This window comes from Macaca fascicularis, chromosome 3 (genome assembly GCF_037993035.2).
Source record: "Macaca fascicularis isolate 582-1 chromosome 3, T2T-MFA8v1.1".
NCBI lineage: Eukaryota > Metazoa > Chordata > Mammalia > Primates > Cercopithecidae > Macaca > Macaca fascicularis.
Window position 1 is genome coordinate 59,041,467 of NC_088377.1, and position 18,237 is coordinate 59,059,703.

The 18,237-nt window shown below is 48.9% G+C and overlaps 1 protein-coding gene across 12 annotated transcripts in view; it reads right to left on the reverse strand.

Annotated features, from left to right (window-relative positions):
- CALN1 (calneuron 1) overlaps positions 1 to 18,237 on the reverse strand; it is a 664,605-nt gene that overhangs the window by 535,474 nt on the left and 110,894 nt on the right. For 3 of the 12 annotated variants that reach the window (XM_045389749.2, XM_074034850.1, XM_074034853.1), the window contains exon 1: positions 16,252 to 16,931. The exons of 7 other annotated variants lie outside the window; for them this stretch is intronic. The gene's annotated coding sequence lies outside the window, so the exon portion shown is untranslated. Of the gene's footprint in view, positions 1 to 15,443; positions 15,713 to 16,251; positions 16,932 to 17,752; positions 17,843 to 18,237 lie in introns of those variants that run through there. 2 more of the 12 variants (XM_045389752.3, XM_045389751.3) reach the window with 2 other exon arrangements.

Consider the following 18,237-nt stretch of genomic DNA (forward strand, 5'->3'; position numbering starts at 1 on the left):
GGAGCCTGAGGCAGAAGAATTGCTTGAACCTGGGAGGCGGAGGTTGCAGTGAGCCGAGATCATGCCACTGCACTCTAGCCTGGGCGACAAAGCAAAACTCCATCTCAAAAAAAAAAAAAGAAAAAAAAGAATCACAGAGGCAGCCTAACCTAGCAGGTTAAGAGCATGGCTTTTAAAGTCATGAGTCCAACCTCACTAGTCCATAGCTGTGTGACTTTCAGCCAGGTACTTAACTTCTCTGGGGTTAGGTGTCCTCATCCATAAAAATGTTATTGAAAGGATTAAATGAGTTAACCTGTGCCAAGTGCTTAGAAAGCAGCACTTATATAACCATTAGCTGTAATTATGCTGCCTCAATCTTTATGCTCACTTTCAGGTGCCCCCTAAGACTTCACCTATTCAATTTAAACACTTGATCTTCTGGGACAAAATGCACACACCCTGAAAAAGCACCATCTATTTGAGTCCTTGAGTTTCGCATTTATTGTCTTCATCTCAAGGCAGCTCACAAAGCACAAAGAGCCGGGCAGGAAACCGTCCCTGTCGACACTGACATGCTGAGACAGGTGACTTGGGTTGAGAAGGCAGGCAAAAAGGATCCAATGAAATAAACTTATTACTCATCACGCGCTGAGCACATCACGGCTGGCTGGTAAATGCTGAGAGCGTCAATTATGAACTATTCTTACGAGCTGAACATATTCACCACAACACCAAGAAATCTATAGGTTGCAAGCATTCTCTATGGTTTCAACGACAGAAGACAATATTTTGGGAGAAAATGGTAAACGTAATTGTTTTGCGTGAAGTGGGGCAGCCTACGTCGGCGTCCCACCTGGAAGCAAGCTGTTGAACATCTGTCAAGGTGTCAACTCCAACTGTAGAAGCAAAGAACTTCATCAAGCTTCTGTGGAGTTAACTAAAGTTGGTGAGGTGCCTGGAGGGAGGGGACGGAAAATCGCAGGTGTAACTAACTGTGACATTGCCAGAGTCACAGGTGCCTTTAACGTGACTATACCCACAGTCTTTCTGGATAGCTCTGTCTCCTGATTCTCCCGTACCAAGAACAGCACAAAGCGTCATCTCTCTTGGCATCTCCCTGCCGCGTCTGTCCTCCTGAGCAGCCCTGTCCTAACGGTCTGTGACTCTAAACAAATCACCCTAGGTCCCAGCTTCTTCCACCACCAAACATAGTGGTTTAGACCAGCGGTCCCCAACATTTTTGGCACCAACGACCAGTTTTGTGGAAGAAGACAATTTTTCCATGGACGGGGGAACAGGAGGGGATGGTTTTGGGATGATTCAAGCACATTCCATTTATCGTGCACTTTAGTTCTATTATTACTAGATTGTAATACATAATAAATAATTCTACAACTCATCATCATGTAGAATCAGTGGGAGTCCTGAGCTTATTTTTCTGCAACTAGACAGTCCCATCTGGGGGTGATGGGAGACAGCGACAGATCATCAGGCATTAGACTCTCATAAGGAGCCCACGACCTAGATCCCACGCATGCGCTGTTCACAATAGGGTTCCTATGCAAATAGGGTTCCTATGCAAATCTAACACTGCCGCTGATCTGACAGGAGGCAGAGCTCAGGTGGCAATGTGCAAGATGGGGAGCGACTGTAAATACAGATGAAACGTCACTCCCTTGCCCACCTCTCACCTCCTGTTCGCTCCCTGGCCCACCTCTCACCTCCTGTTCGCTCCCTGGCCCACCTCTCACCTCTGGCTGTATAGCCTGGTGCCTAACAGGCCATGGACCAGTCAGTATCCATCCACTGCCAAGGGGTTGGAGATCCCTTGTTTAGAGTAGATAATTCCTAAGTTCCTTTCCATTTCTCCAAGCCTCCAATTCTGACTCTAATTCTGACCAGGAGTGAAATAAGCCAGGCACAGAAAGACACACTTTGCATGTTCCCACCTATTTGTGGGAGCTGAAAATTAAAACAATTGAACTCATGGAGATAGAGAGTAGAAGAATGGTTTCCAGAGGCTGGGAAGGGTAGTGGGGGAATGTGGGAGATGTGGGGATGGTTAATGGGTACAAACAAATAGAAAGAATGAATAAGACCTAGTACTTACTAGCATAACAGGGTAACTGCAGTCAAAAATAATTTAATTTTAAATTTAAAAATAACTAAAAGGGTGTAATTGGATTGTTCATAACACAAGGGATAAATGCTTGAGGGGATGGATAGCCCACTGACCCTGACGTCATTATTACATACTGCATGCCTGTATCAAAATATCTCATGTACCCTATAAATATGTACCCACAAAAATAAAAATTTTTTTTAAATAAATAAATACCCTGGTGGAGTGGGAACAGAAAAAGGAGAGGAGAGGAAAGGTGAGATGAGGGGAGGAGAGGGAGGGGAGGGAAGGGGAGGGGAGGAGAGGGGGGGAGGGGAGGAGGGGGGAGGGGAGGGGGAGGGGAGGGGAGAGGGGAGGGGAGAGGGGAGGGGAGAGGGGAGGGCAGAGGCAGAGGGGAGAAGGGAAGGCAGGCAAATAAACAAATTTGTAATTCAAACCACAAAAAAAAAAAAAAAAAAAAAATCCTGACCAGGGACAGGAGAATGTGCTAAATCTTGAAGGATAAGTGAGTTTCATCCTGACAACTGGTTCTGAGAAGGACCCTGTAGAGAGGACTCGGAGGGTGCTATGAGCCTTTGCAGTGAGTCTGTCTTGGTCTGAGGGGTGGGAAAGGCAGGGTCCTCAGTCCTTTGTTCTCTAACCCTGCCCTGGATGAACCCATGCTGCCAGGCATCTCATGAAAAGGCAGTGATTCCGGAAGCCCTTCATGTGAAGCTAAGGACATCAGGAAAACGCTTCTCTGAACTAGCATCTTAGTATTCCCACTGGGGTCCACCCAATAGCAGTGGCGGCTGCAGCTTGTTAGAAATGCCTGCTCCATGGACAATTGCCTGAGGTCAGGAGTTTGAGACCAGCCTGGCCAACATGGTGAAATCCCGCCTCTACTAAAAATATTTTAAAAATCAGCTGAGCACGGTGGCGGGCGCCCGTAATCCCAACTACTTGGGAGGCCAAGGCAGGGGAATAGCTTGAACCTGGGAGGTGGAGGTTGCAGTGAGGCAAGATCACGCCACTGCACTCCAGCCTGGGTGACAGAGCGAGACTCCATCTCAAAAAAATAATAATAATAAAGAAAGAAAGAAAAGAGAAAAAGAAAAAGAAAAAAAGAAAGAAAAGAGATATCTTCCCCGAACTCAACTATCATAATTTGCAGTTTAGGCTGAGCACAGTGGCTCATGCCACATGTAATCCCGGCACTTTGGGAGGCTGAGGTGAGCGGACTGCTTGAGTCCAAAACTTTGAGACCAGCCTGAGAAACATAGTGAAACCCCATCTCTACAAAAAACACAAAAATTATCCGTGTGCCGTGGCACACATCTATAGTCCCAGCTACTTGGGAGGCTGAGGCAGGAGGATCACTTAAGCCCAGGAGGTTGAGGCTGTGCCACTGCACTCCAGCCTGGGTGACAGAGCAAGACTCTGGGTTGTTTTGTTTTTTTTTTTTTTAAATGCAGTTCAACAAGATCCCCTGGTTGGCACATCCCTTGGAGAAATGGTGTGCGAGAGCCCTGCTTCTCAAAGTTGGCTGTATAGTGGAATCACCACCGCCTCCCAGGCCCCAGGAGATTCCTGGGATGTGATTAGAGCACTGGAACTTTTTAAAGCCTCCCCAGAGAATTTTAATGTGCAGCAAAGTTTGAGGACCACTGAATTAAAATCTCTGCTTCAGTGAGCTGAGATCCGGCCACTGCACTCCAGCCTGGGCGACAGAGCGAGACTCCGTCTCAAAAAAATAAAAATAAATAAATAAATAAAAATAAAAATAAAATCTCTGCTTCAGATTCTAGCACTCAAATCCAAGATCTGGAGGGATTTCACCTCCTCCAGAAAGGTCTGTTTCCTGAAAAAGCATCACTGATAACCGCCCTTTTCCAAGACCACAGCAGGGTCATCCCATCTCTGGAGTTATCATTTACGATGGGGTCACTGTCCCAACCATGCCCTCCTAATATTATTCCACAGTAACCTCCAAAAGCTTTCCCTAGGAGTGGAAAGCTCACTTTCAGCTCTGGCTCTCTCTTTTTCCCTCCTCTTTAATGATGTGAATTTTTTTTTTTTTTTTTTTTTTTTTTTTTTTTTTTTCTCCTCGAGACAGTCTCACTCTGTTGCCTAGCCTGGAGTGCAATGGGGCAATCACAACTCACTGCAACCTCTGCCTCCTGGGTTCAAGTGATTCTCCTGCCTCAGCCTCCCGAGTAGCTGGAACTACAGATGCATACCACCACACCCGGCTAACTTTTATATTTTTTTGGTAGAGACAGGGTTTCACCATGTTGGCCAGGCTGGTCTTGAACTCTTGACCTCAAGTGATCCACCCGCTCCCAAAGAGCTAGGATTACAGGCATGAGCCGCTGCTCCCAGTCTCAATGTGATTTTTCCCTGTTGCCTACTGCCCTCTGAGGATTCCAAGGAGTTCTGGCTGGGTTTTTGGAAGCTCAACAGAAGCATTTATCTCTTTGGGTGTCGAGATTAGAGAATTTCAGTGTTTATTTAAAGATTGCTGGGTGCAGTCGCTCCTACCGATAATCCCGGCACTTTGGGAGGCCAAGGCAGGAGGATTGCTTAAGGCCAGGAGTTCGAGACCAGCCTGAGCAACATGGTGAAACCCTGTCTCTACAAAAAAATTAAGAATTAGCTGGGCTTGTTGGCTAACTTTGGTCTCAGCTACTCAGGAAGCTGAGGTGGGAGGATCATTTGAGCCCAGGAAGCTGAGGCTGCAGCGAGCCATGATTGTGACTGTGCACTTCAGCCTGGGTGACAGAAACTCTGTCTCTGAATAAATAAATGAAAATAATGCTGTCCGGGTGCAGTGGCTCATGCCTGTAATCCCAGCACTTTGGGAGGCCGAGGTGGGTGGATCACCTGAGGTCAAGCGTTTGAGACCAGCCTGGCCAACATAGGGAAACCCTGTCTCCACTAAAAACACAAAACTGAGCCCGGTGTGGTGGTGAGCACCGGTAATCCCAGCTACTTGGGAGGCTGAGGCACAAGAATCGCTTGAACCCGGGAGGCAGAGGTTGCAGTGAGCCGAGATCACACCATTGCACGCCAGCCTGGGCAACGAGAGCAAAACTCCATCTCAAAAATAAATAAATAAAACAAGAGCAAAACTCTGTCTCAAAAATAAATAAAATAAAATAAAAACAATACAGGAACCAAGTCAGTTAGTTGCCTAGGTAACTAACTTGAGGCTTGGGTCTTGGCAGGAAAAGAAAACCATCCATCTGAGCTGAGGGCAGATGATCTATTGGTGACCTGCTACCACCAAGTGAGCCATGGAGGGAACGGATTGATGGCAACCCACAAAACAGGCTTAAAATGCAATAACCTCGCAGAGATCTCTCTGCCGCTTGACATCTGGGCAAAAAATGTAATTGAACTGTTTTTTGGAGGGCTTTTGTGGGAGACAGGGTCTTGTTCTGTCACCCAGGCTAGAATGCAGTGGCGCAATCTTGGCTCACTGCAACCTCTACCACTGCAACCTCCACCTCCTGGGTTCAAGCGATTCTCCTGCTCAGCCTCCTGAGTGGCTGGAATTACTGGCGCCCACCACCACGCCTGGCTAAATTTTGTATTTTTTAGTAGAGACATGGTTTCGCCATGTTGGCCAGGCTGGTCTCGAACTCCTGGCCTCACGTGGTCTGCCTGCCTGGGCCTCCCAAAGTGCTGGGATTACAGGCGTGAGCCATCGTGCCCGGCCTTGATTTAACTATTGAAAATGGTTTCACAAACTCAGATCCTGATCGTCCTTGCACAACAGTTGTTTGTCTTGGATAGGCACAGAGAGGATGGAGGCTTTAGCTAGTGGGTTACATACCTCTGGGTTTCCAAGTACTAAACCGTGACCCTGTGCAACATCTCTGTGGCCTGGCTACATCTCTGTTTCTTCATCTGTAGAATGGGAGAAATAAAATAGACGACACCTACTAAGCACTAAGCTAGTTTGTCTGCTGAGATGGAATATGTGTTTATGTGTATGCAGATAAAATGAATCATCAACCACAGATCAGATTAAAAAGCAGAGCAACTGGTTTTCCGAAGCAGCAGTAGGAACGCTGGAGGCTGAGACGCCACATCAGTGTTCGGTACAGATGTTTGAGGTTTTCTTACCAGGCTATAAAAATGTTTACACAGTAATTAGGCCTGTTATCAGTACACAAACAGATTACACTTTACAGAATGAATGAACGGTTCAAAAACCCTCTCGGTTTTCATGAGGTTCGGAGCATTTTCCTAATTCTTGGGTTTACGAAAATAAATTCGGTTTCCAATAACACGGAGCCACGGCTGAGTGTAGGGGAAAGGGATCTGGGGTGTAAAATGAACTCTGACAGCGCACATGTCACTCAATCTCTCTGACTGAGTCTCCCCATCTGTAAAAGCTAACCAAGATTCCTCTCCTCCTTTAATTCCACGGTTCTATTACTTTGCAGTCAATGTCTTCTAAACACGTATTCATTCTCTTCACCACAAAAGGATATGTTTAATTAATGACTTTTTTTAAGGTAGTAATTCTGCTGAATCACATAATGAGACTCCGATCCAACACTATTCAGTCATATTGCGAATGAGTTTGTGGCAGCTAATTCCTGACACTGAAGCCCCCAAGCCCAGTCTATAGGATGAGACCACAAGGTCGACTTGGGCTTTATGTGGATGTCCAGCTCTTCCAGAACACATCAATGGTTCTGAGTAACACTTGATTGAGGCTGGGTGCAGTGGCTCACGCCTGTAATCCCAGCACTTTGGGAGGCTGAGGCGGGAGAATCACTTGAGGTAAGGAGTTCGAGACAAGCCTGGCCAGTATGGTGAAACCCCGTCTCTACTAAAAATAAAAAATTAGTCAGGTGTGGTGTCACACGCCTGTAGTCCCAGCTACTCAGGAGGCTGAGGCAGGAGAATCGCTCGAACCCAGCAGGCAGAGGTTGCAGTGAGCCAAGATCACGCCACTGCACTCCAGCCTGGGCAACAGAGCAAGACTCTGTCTCCAAAATAAATAAATAAATACATACATAAATAAATAAACACTTCATTGAATGTTTTTCTTTTCCTGTTTTCAAGGAATAATACTTAGTTGTAACAAATATGACACCAAAATAATTAGCCAAGCTGTTGAATTTGCACTTCTAAATTTTCCTATTGCCTAACTTTTGATAACGAAAAAGTGCAAGCAATTTGTAATCGTGATACAAACTTTTGGGATCCAATACGAAAGCAGTAATGTTTAAATGTTCAGAAATGAGCTTTTGATGAATATTTAATTGCTCTATTAAGTATAAATTATGCTTTCAGTAACACTCTGAATACTAAAAAGGCAAGGTTCGGTTCTTCCTAGCTATGTGTTCAAATTTCCCAGTAATTTGTTTCAAAAGGGTGGAAAAAGGTCATCTTGGTTTCAATCTCTATGAGAAGGAACTTGGAGAGTAATTTAGAAGTAAGGTGACTTCTTACAGCAATATCCCAAATTCAACAAAATGTAGATGTATGTATTTGAAAGGCATAGAAAAAAATCTAACAATATATGTACTTGAAATGTGAATGGTATTGAGAATGAGAGTGAAGAAAGATGGCTTCCATGTTCTCTGTAACATTTCTGTATAGCTTTTAATTTCTTTTTTAAAAAGAATGTTTAATTTCATCACTAAAAAATGTCTTAAGCACAAAACAGAGCCACTCATTGGGCACCTTTGTCAAAACAAGTGATATAGTTTGGCTGTGTCCCCACCCAAATCTCATCTCGAATTGCAATAATCCCCACGTGTCAAGGGTGGGGCCAGGTGGAGATAACTGAATCATGGGGGCGGTTTCCCCCACACTGTTCTCATGGTAGTGAATAAGTCTCACGAGATTTCATGGTTTTATAAATGGGAGCTCCCCCACACAAGCTCTTTCCTGCCATCGTGGAAGACATCCTCTTGCTCTCCCTTCATCTTCCGCCATGATTGGGAGGCCTCCCAGCCATGTGGTACTGTGAGTGCACTAAACCTCTTTCCTTTATAAATCACCCAGTCTCAGGTATGTCTTTATTAGCAGTGTAAGAACAGACTAATACAATGAGCATCCTATCTTCTGTCCCAACCAGGACCGTGGGTTTTTGAGATTAAAATTCCCAAAATAAGATGGTAGGGGAAAGTCTTTAGTAGATTACAGTCTCCCAACACTCTATTCAAGGCACTGGTGATCATCGGTGTCTACATTTTATTTATTTACTTTTTTTGAGACAGAGTCTCGCTCTGTCACCTAGGCTGGAGTACAGTGGCATAATCTTAGCTCACTGCAACCTCCGCCTCCTGGGTTCAAGCAATTCTCCTGCCTCAGCCTTCCAAGGAGCTGGGATTACAGGCACCCACCACCACGCCCGGCTAGTTTTTTATATTTTTAGTAAAGACAGGGTTTCGCCAGGCTGGCCAGGCTAGTCTTGAACTCCTGACCTCAGCTGATCCAACCATCTCGGCCTCCCAAAGTGCTGGGATTACAGGCGTGAGCCACTGCGCCCGGCCTGGTGTCTACATTTTAAAACAAATATTTTTCCGATTATAAAAGAAATGTGTGTTCATTTGCAAAACCATAAAATCATTCATAATGCCAACAGCTTTGGACAAGCATTGTTAACATTTTTGGTCCATTTATTTCCATTGTTCTTCTGTACCACGTTTTTAAACAAAACTGAAATCATACTATGATTGCAGTTTTGTTTGTATCCACACTTAACTGGTACATTAGAAATCACCAAATTAAGGTCACCAAAGCATTTTCTCTCCATCTGTTACGCCTAAACACTACATTTTATTTTACATTCTGATGGATAAAGACTCACTTTATTGTACCACGGTAGTGCAGGCAGAATGGACAGCTGGAGACAGGATGATCTTTGGAAAATATAGACTAAGTCATATCACTCACCTGTTTAAAACCCCTCCGTGGCTTCTACTGAACTCAGTATCAAACCCAAACTCCACAGGATGACCCTATATGAGCTAGCCCCCATCTCTCTGAACTCATCTCCCGCCACACCAGTCTCCTTCCTTCTCCTCTAAATGAGCCCAGTTCATTCCTGCTTTGAGACTTTTGCACTGGCTGTTCCCACACCCTGGAAGTTCTTCCACAGATATTTCCCCACCTTATCTCTTCATGTCATTCTGGTGTCAGTCTAAATAGAGCTCATCATTGAGATCTTTCGTGGTTGGGCTCGATGGCTCATGCCCGTAATCCCAGCACTTTGGGAGGCCGATGCAGGTGGATCACTTGAGGTCAGGAGTTCGAGACCAGCCTGGCCAACATGATGAGACCCCATCTCTACTAAAAATACAAAAATTAGCTGGGCATGGTGCCACACACCTGTAATTCCAGCTATTCAGGAGACTGAGGCAGGAGAATCGCTTGAACCCAGGAGGCGGAGCTCGCAGTGAGCCGAGATCACGCCACTGCACTCCAGCCCGGGTGACAGAGCAAGACTCCATCTCAAAAAATAAATAAATAAAAATACAAAAATTAGTTCGGGCGCAGTGGCTTATGCCTGTAATCCCAGAACTTTGGGAGGCTGAGGCAGGCGGACCACCTGAGGTCAGGAGTTCAAGACCATACTGGCCAACATGGTGAAACCCCGTCTCTACTAAAAATACAAAAATTAGCTGGACGTGCGGGTGCCTGTAATCCCAGCTACTCGGGAGGCTGAGGCAGGAGAATCGCTTGAACCTGGGAGGCGGAGGTTGCAGTGAGTTGCGATCATGCCACTGTACTCCAGCCTGGATGACACAGTGAGACTCCGTCTCAAAAAATAATAATAATAATACAAAAATTAGCTGGGTGTGGTGGTACGTGCCTGTAATCCTAGCTGCCCTGGAGACTGAGGCAGAAGGATCACTTGAATGCGGGAGGCAGAGGCTGCAGTGAGCCAAGATTGCACCACTGCACTCCAGCCTGGGCAACAAAGCAAGACTATCTCAAAAAATAAAAAAAAGAGAGAGAGACCTTTGTTGGCCATCCAATCTGAAGTAGCCCTTGCATCTGTCTCAATTATATCCTCCAATTTTATTTCTATATTTTTTATTGTGTCTTACACCACTAGACTATAAGGGTACCATCTCTGTCTGATGAATTCATCATTTTCCCCAGTACCTGAACCAGAGATGCTCAATACATACTGGTTGGATGAATGAAAGCATTTTCAAAGAATCCAGATTTGTGGTGCGTGAGATAAAGTAACCTACTTAAATAGGTCTTATTCACAGCAGCACAGTCCCTTAATGAGGCTTGTTAAAATAGATTGTCACCCTCTCCAATAACCTGGTCATGGAGAGCTGCCCACAGCCCTGCCAGTGGGAAAGCAAACCAGTTATTTAGTCTTGTTCAGACTTCAGTTCTGCTTCTCTACCCTGTTACCTAAACCAGAAACCCAGTGGTGACACCTTCCCTTTCTCCCACTTCCCTAGCAATTAGTAAGTCCTGCCAATTTTCCCTCTTATGGAAGACAAGCTCAACATCACTGTCTTTTAGCAGAATCATTCCAGTTTCCTTTCAGAAAACACTCTCTCCCGGCCGGGCGCAGTGGCTCACGCCTGTAATCCCAGCACTTTGGGAGGCCGAGGCAGGTAGATTACCTGAAGTCAGGAGTTCGAGACCAGCCTGGCCAAATGGTGAAACCCCATCTCTACTAAAAATACAAAAATTAGCCGGGCATGGTGGCAGGAGCCCAAAATCCCAGCTACTCGGGAGGCAGAGTCTGCAGTGAGCCGAGATCGCACCACTGTACTGCAGCCTGGGCAACAGAGTGAGGCTCCATCAAAAAAAAAAAGAAAATGAAAGAAAGAAAAGAAAACAATCTGTCCCAATCTCAGTGACTTCTCAGAAACCTACCCCTAGATATAGGAACCCAAAACTATGCCAATCGGATATGTCCTCTGAGCATCCTGAATGCAGCAGAATGATACAATAACAATAATGGAGGGCAGGTGAGCCCAAAATTGGGGCTTAGCCTGGGAGGGTTCTTGGCTTTGCCCAGGAAAGAATTCAAGGGCAAGCCAGGGGTGTGAGACAGCAACTTCTTTTTTCTAATAGTCACAGAATATCTATTTATTTATTTACTTATTCTTTTTTTTTTCCAACTTGTACCTTTTTTTTTTTCCAACTTTTATCTTAAGTTCAGGGGTACATGTGCAGGTTTGTTACATAGGTAAATGTGTATGTACCATGGTCATTTTCTGCACAGATCATCCCATCACCCAGGTATTAAGCCTAGAATCCATCAGCTATTCTTCCTGATGTTCTCCCTCCTCGCACCCTCCACCCTCTAACAGGCCCCAGTGTGTGTTTGTGTGTGTGCGTGTGTGTGTCCCCATGTGTCCGTATGTTCTCATCACTTAGCTTTCACTTATAAGTGAGAACATGTGGTATTTGATTTTCAGTTCCTGCGTTTGCTAAGGATAATGGCCTCCAGCTCCATCCATGTCCCTGAAAAGGCCATGATCTCATTCCTTTTTATGGCTGCATAGTATTCCATGGTGTATATGTACCACATTTTCTTTAGCCAATCTATCATTGATGGGCATGTAGGATGATTCCATGTCTTTGCTATTGTCAATGGGAGACAGCAACTTTTATTGAAGCAGCAGTGTACAGCAGCAGCAGAGATACTCCTTGTACAGCAGGGCTATTCCCTAGGCAGTATGTGCAGGGTAGCACCCCAGTGCTGCAGTCTTATTTATACCCAGTTTTAGTCATATCCAAATTAAGGACAGTTTATGCAGAAATTTCTAGAAATAGGGTGGTAACTTCTGGGTGGTTGGGTCATTGCCATGGAAAGGGGTAATAACTTCCAGTTGCTGCCATGGCAATGGTAAACTGACATAGCGCATGTGTGGGTGTGTCTTATGGAGAGCTGCTTGCCCCCCAGCCTTGTTTTAGCTGGTCCTCAATTTGGTCCAGCTAATTGGACCAAATTGAGCCCCACCTCTAGAGTTGAGTCTCACCTCCTACCTCAATAATAACAGAAAAGGTTGGTGATCATTTACTTCCATAGCATCTGCTGGAAGAGACCATAAGTCAATTCCTGCCACTGAGATCCCCTGCACTGCCTAATTCCTGTCTATTCCGTGCCTGATTCTTTAGGGATGCTCTTAATCCTGTGAGTTTCCATCAATATTTCTGAGGCAATCTTTGTTGACGTTGTTAGCCAGACTTAGTTTCTGTTGCTTGCAACCCAAGGATCCTAGCTGACAATTCTCCTGTTTGCTGAATCCATCCCATCTTCTCCATCCTCCCCACCATGGCCTCATCAGCCTTGCCTGGCTTTCAGAGCCAGCCTCCTCCCTGGTATCCATGTTTCTGGTCTTCTCAGTGCCAAATTCATTCACCACGAAGTCTCCAGCCAAAAGTGACCACGCCACCCTAATGGAGAAATGCTGAGTCCCTGGTCCTGACCAAAGGCCCCCATCTATCATCTGGTCATTTCTTTTGTACCTCCCTGTCTCAATCTTTAAGCACCAAGAACTCCAAACTACCAGCTGCTTCCTCATATTCTCCACATGTGTTCTAATATCTCATCCTTTCCCACCCTTTCCTCTGCACCAGAATACCCATGAAAAGCTAACCACGTCCTAATCATCCTGTAAACTCAGCTCAGACATCACCTCCACCCTTGCCTAGCTACCATCCACCTCTGCTCACAAATGTGCAACCCTAACACATGGTCTGCCCTCCCCACTAATCTGTGAATTTTTTGATGACAGGCACTGTGTCATCTTCATCTATCTGTACCACATACTAGGCACTGAATAAATGCTTGTTGAATGTTAAATGATTAAAAACATAATTCACATTGAAAAACCCTAGGTTGGATGCAACACTAGTGTTTTCCTTTTTCTCCTTCCGAACCACATTTGGAATTATCCTCAAATTGAGCGTTCTGAGAAATCTGCCAATGCTCTGCTAATCTTGAAGGATGGTTTCATAGCTTAGGAGTCAGAACTCACACTGTTTTAACAAGCATCAGAGGCTGTTGCTGGTTGCACTGCCTAATGGTTCTCAATCGTGAAAGGACATTTCAGACACTCTGACTACACCAGCTGAAACCCCAAGTGAAGGGCTAAGGTGCCACTCAGCCTATACCAACATGAGTACAGAAAGGGAATATGAAAAAAAAAAAAAAAAAAAAAAAGCTTATCATCAATCATCAAACCAGTACAGGCACACGTGACAAGGGAAGGGCTTGCTGTGGGATTCTCCTTCCTCCCCAAACCAACTGCACAAGACACAGCTCCTCCTGTGCCTTAGTTTCCTCACCAGGAATGAGGAATGAGATGCCGACCTAGATTCATTCAACGAACATAGACAGGGCACCCACTCTGTGTCTGACTCTAAACAAATTACTGCAGGTCAAAGATTCCCAAAATACTTTTCCTATCCTAAGGAAGCAGTGTGGAAAGTGCCACACACATAGGATCGAATCCCGGCCTGTTAGCCTCAAACCGTAACGCTGCTTCTGACCTGCAAGCTTCACAGCCCCAGGAAAAGTGATTTCAATTCCCTTCGCAGCAGTTTCCAAACAGGAAAAATGAGGATGACATGAGCTCAAAGGTGTGAAAGGGTCTGGCACACAAGTAGGGTCTCAGAAATCTGAATTAAGAGGGTCTCCGAAGGCTTTAAACGTCCAAAGTTCTATCAATCGGAATTTCTCTCGTAATGAGAACTAGTGCCCCCTTCTGACAACCAGCGAGCACTGCATAGGCTGTCAGTATAAGAATGTGATAAAAGACACCACCGCACACACCACAACAGGAGGAAGGGCCTGCCACAGATACCCCACCTTGGCTGGTGACCCTCCCAAGGCCAGTTGCTATGAAAAAGAAATGTATAAATGAGATCCTTGCCCTGCCCAATATTTATGGAGGGATCTGAAGCTACCCACTGGGGAGATAAATGTAAAATTCAAAAGTGATGGGTTCTCATCCACCCCCCACCCTGTATCCCCCTCCCCTTACAGAGGAAAGGGCATCACGTGTGTCGGTCAAGTCTTGCCCATCCCTTTCTCAACAGAACCAGCTGAATTAAATTATTTTCTTGCCAAAAAGCCCTTATCCTGCACCCTAGCCGAAGGCCTGATTACTGGCAATAGTTGCTTTCAGAGTTCAGGGAAAGGTGACATCTTGGTGAACAATTCTAAGAGGATTTAGCTCTCCTCCAATAAAATATCATGAGGATTGGATTTCCAAAGAGTTTTGTTTTCATTACTCCACTTGGATACACCCAGTAACCAACTTCACTGTCGTAGAACAGCTTCTCAGTAAACAGCTCCATGCAGCTATTGCCATGAAAAACCCACACGTCTGCAGTGAAGTCAAAAAACAGAGCCACTCCACTGGTCTTCCACCAGGGCAGGCTGCTCTGGAAACACAGCGCAGGGCATCCTTGGGGCTTTGGTAGAAGACCCCACTGATTGCCTGAGGAACTAGCAAAGTTATGCAGTTCCTGGAGCCCAGGAATGAATCCTAAACTGGGCGTGGTGACAGAACCACAAGGCTGAGAGGTCTGAGGTGACACCTGGACATCAGTACAGGTAGCAGATAAAAATCAAGACTCCACATTCTTCTTCTTCTAACACCTCCTCCCACCCCACAAAAATGAAATAAAACCACGAACAAGCCAAGGAGGAGAGCTGGAATCAGGCTCCTAGGAAAAACACGTCCTGTTCTAGCCTCAAGACAATTTCACACCAAATGGCTTTAAATTCCTTTCCAAAGCTTTGATGCCCGAATTGAAAAATAATTTCCCTTTTTGAGCAAAAGTCAGCAGTTAAAGAAGCAGAACCTGAAAATCCTAGGAGCTCATGAGTTCTCCTATGTGCACAAATGTTGCGTGTGTCTGAACACGCAGCGCAGAAATCTACCCATTCTCTCTGGGAAGGTCATCCCAACTCTGTCGCAGAGGCTACTGTGGGTCACTCTAGAATATAGTTATTATCACCACTAAACAGACTTCCCAGCCACACACAGCCGGCGCTAAGCTGCTATTCCCTGAGCCCAAGAAACTCTCCTTTTTTTGCAGAAAACCGGCTCAGGGCCTGGGGATGGCTGGCGCCCCAGTCTTGGCACTCAGGGAACTGCAGGCACCGCTTCACCCGGGAGCTAAGGGCTTCGACCCAAATGGAAGAAAGGCGCCTTCCTCACACAAGCCTTGTCCAAGAAAAAAGAGCAGTGGGAAACCATGGTGGGGTGGTGGCCCGGGCGCACGTGGCCCAAGGCTAGGACGCAAACTGATCCCCTCGGTGCACGCTCTGTATCCCCAGCCCGTCGGGATGGGGTGTCCCCCGCTCGCCCTCTCCCCGAGGGCGGCCCAGAACTACCTGCTGCTGCCTAGGAGCCCTCGGACCAAGTCTCGGGAAGTTCACTCCGCGTTGCGCTAGTCCGGAGAGACTGGGAACCCGGGTAAACCCAGACTGTCCGGGGAAGACGGAGCCCGCCCCTGCCTGGGCGCCAGACCCATCCAGCTGCTTGGAGCTCAGGGACTAGGTACCAGCCGGACTGCAGAGGCCTCTCTGGTTACCCCTTGCACCCCGGCGCCCCCAGACTCGGGGTAGGTGGCGGCAAGGAGCGTGCGTCCAGGAAGGCAAGCAGTCAGCGCTGGGGGCCGGACGTAGAGAGAACCCTGCCTCCCGTCTCCCCCGATCGCCATGACTCCGGCTTCCCGAAGAGACCTGGTTGCCGCCGGGCGTTCCCACCTGGGCTGCGGTGCGGCTCCGGGTCCCCTGCCCTCCCTCCCCACCGCCCGGGAGCCTTCGGCCGCGGGCGCGCTGCCTGGTGGCCACTGGCGCCTGGGGGCTACAGGAGCGGTTCCCAGCCTCCAGTCCGCACAGTGCCGGGACAGCAGAGTGCGCCGCGGCCCTTCCCTAGCCCCACGCCCCCAGGCAAGCAGCCAGAGCCAGCTCCACGGAGGGCAAGGTGGCCGGGGCAGCCCCCAGCCCGCCGGGTGGGTGCCCCAGTGCCGGAGCCAACAGGTACGGGAGGCGTTGTCTGCCAATCGCCCGCCCACTCCGAACACGGGGGCTCGCGACAGCCCGGGGGTTTGGACACCCTGGAGAGGGGCGAGGACCGAGGGAAGAGGAGAAGAGAGGGAGCGCGCGGGTGAGCTGGGGAGCCGGCGGCTGCACTCACCTCTCGCTGGGCCGGGGCCCCGCAGCCCGGCAGCCGAGGCGCCTCCGCACCGCGCGGGGGGCTTCCTCCGAGGCCCGCAGGGAGGGGGCGGCGCGGAATGGAGGCGCCAAGCGGGCAGCGCTTAGCCTCTCGCTCACACCCCCAGCCGGCAGCCGCGTCCCCGCGCCGGCATCCTCGCTGCCGCCGGCTCCCTCGGCGCCCCCGGGCCGCTCCCCACGCGCGCGCCGAGACCGGCACGAGCCCCCTCGTCGACTCGGAGCGCGATCTGGGCGCGTGCCTCCCTGTCCTTGTCCTCTGCTCCCGTCTGGGGACGTGTGCCCCGCACCCCCTGCACCGCGCGCTCTTCTACCCCTCCCGCTCCCGCTGGCCGCGCGGGTTCAGCCCATGTGCGCGGCTGCCTCGCTGCGCCCCGGAGCCCAGTGGCCGAGGCCCCGCCGGAGTTGCGCGCCCTAGAAACTCCATGCAGCTCCGGCCTCCTCCCCAGCTCCTCCCCTGCGGGTCCCCCGGGGCCTTGCGGCCGCCAGCAGCACAGTCCACGCTCTGCCGGCGCCCGCGTTCAGGAGCCGGGCTTCTGGGCTCGCCTTGGCCGCCTGCGCCCCGGCTCCTCCGAGGGTCGGGGAGCCCCCACCCCCACCCTCCGCCTCTCCAATGGCTCCCTCGGTTTCTAGGCAGCGCAACCTGAGGAACGCCTCGGCGCGCGCGCACTCACACTCGCGCGCACACACACACACACGCACGCACATGCACGGCACACACAGGCAGACACGCGGGGGGCGAGCAGGCGCTTGGCAGACGGTGCTCCTTCCTTCCCTTCCCAAAGAGGCTGCCCACGTTAACTCTGGCAAACTGCTGCTCCTCGGAACAGGACAACTCACCCTAGCGCCCGCCGCCTTCACTACTTCATCCCAGGTGCACACACCCTAGGGCCACGATTACACCTGAGCCCAGGGAGAAGGCGGGGCGCCGAGGTGGAGGGGCCGATGGCTGAAACTGCGGGGGCCAGCATTCCGCGTGACCGCCCGTGGCGACATCCAGGGAGGCACGGCTGCCGCGGGGCATCGCCCACCCACCTGGGATCCCACTCCTCCAGGGCCTGAGAACATGTGGCGTGGCCCCCACTTCTTCCAAGGTCATAGGACGGATCCGATGGGAGGGAGAGGGCGCTTGGGCACAGGTGTGAGCTACAAATTCGCAGACTGCCTGCAACCTGCCCATGCGCTGACCTCTGCTGAGTCTCTGACCAGACAGACCCTTCTCTCCCCTGCCCCGGGTCTCAAGGGCAACGCATTTGCTTGGAGTCAGCAGTCACCTTTCCTAGTCCCCACCTGTCTGCCTCCCAGGAGCTGACAGAATACACGGTGCAACCAAGGTTTGTCTTGGCAAGAAAAAGAAGAATCAAAGCACCAAGGTGGGGCTCAGACTGTCCCGTAGACAGATTAGATGCTTCCCAGTTCCTTTTTGCTGCCCCCAAGGTTGTGCCAATAAAGAAGGAACAACAAACCTGGCTGAAGCAGGCTAGTCCTTCCTTACAGCACCCTCCTTTCTCGGGTCCCCAGTTTCTTGTCCCCTCTTGGTGGCAGAAAGACTGCTCACCAGCTCAGATGCCTCCAATTCCCAGAACCAGAGAAAAGATACATGTGCAAATCCTCACACCAATCAGGAACAAAAGCAGGCAATGCTGCTCCAAGCCTCTCATCCAAACAGCTCAGCAGTCACCTCTCCACTGTTTGGTTCAACTGTCAGGGAAGTTTGGGCATTTTTTTTTTTTCTCTGCTAGCCAGCAGCACAATCAGGGTCGTGTGTGTGTATGTGTGTGTGTGGTGTGTGTGTGTGTGTGTCGCCTGGGCATGGTTTCAGAGTCCCTGAAGCACTTGTGGGTGCCACGCCTTTGGCATTTAGCATTTGCTAACCTATATTATTACTGTCTTGTACGGACCCTACTTCCCTAGTAATCTTTTCAAAGTATGTTTTTATTTGTTATTCTTA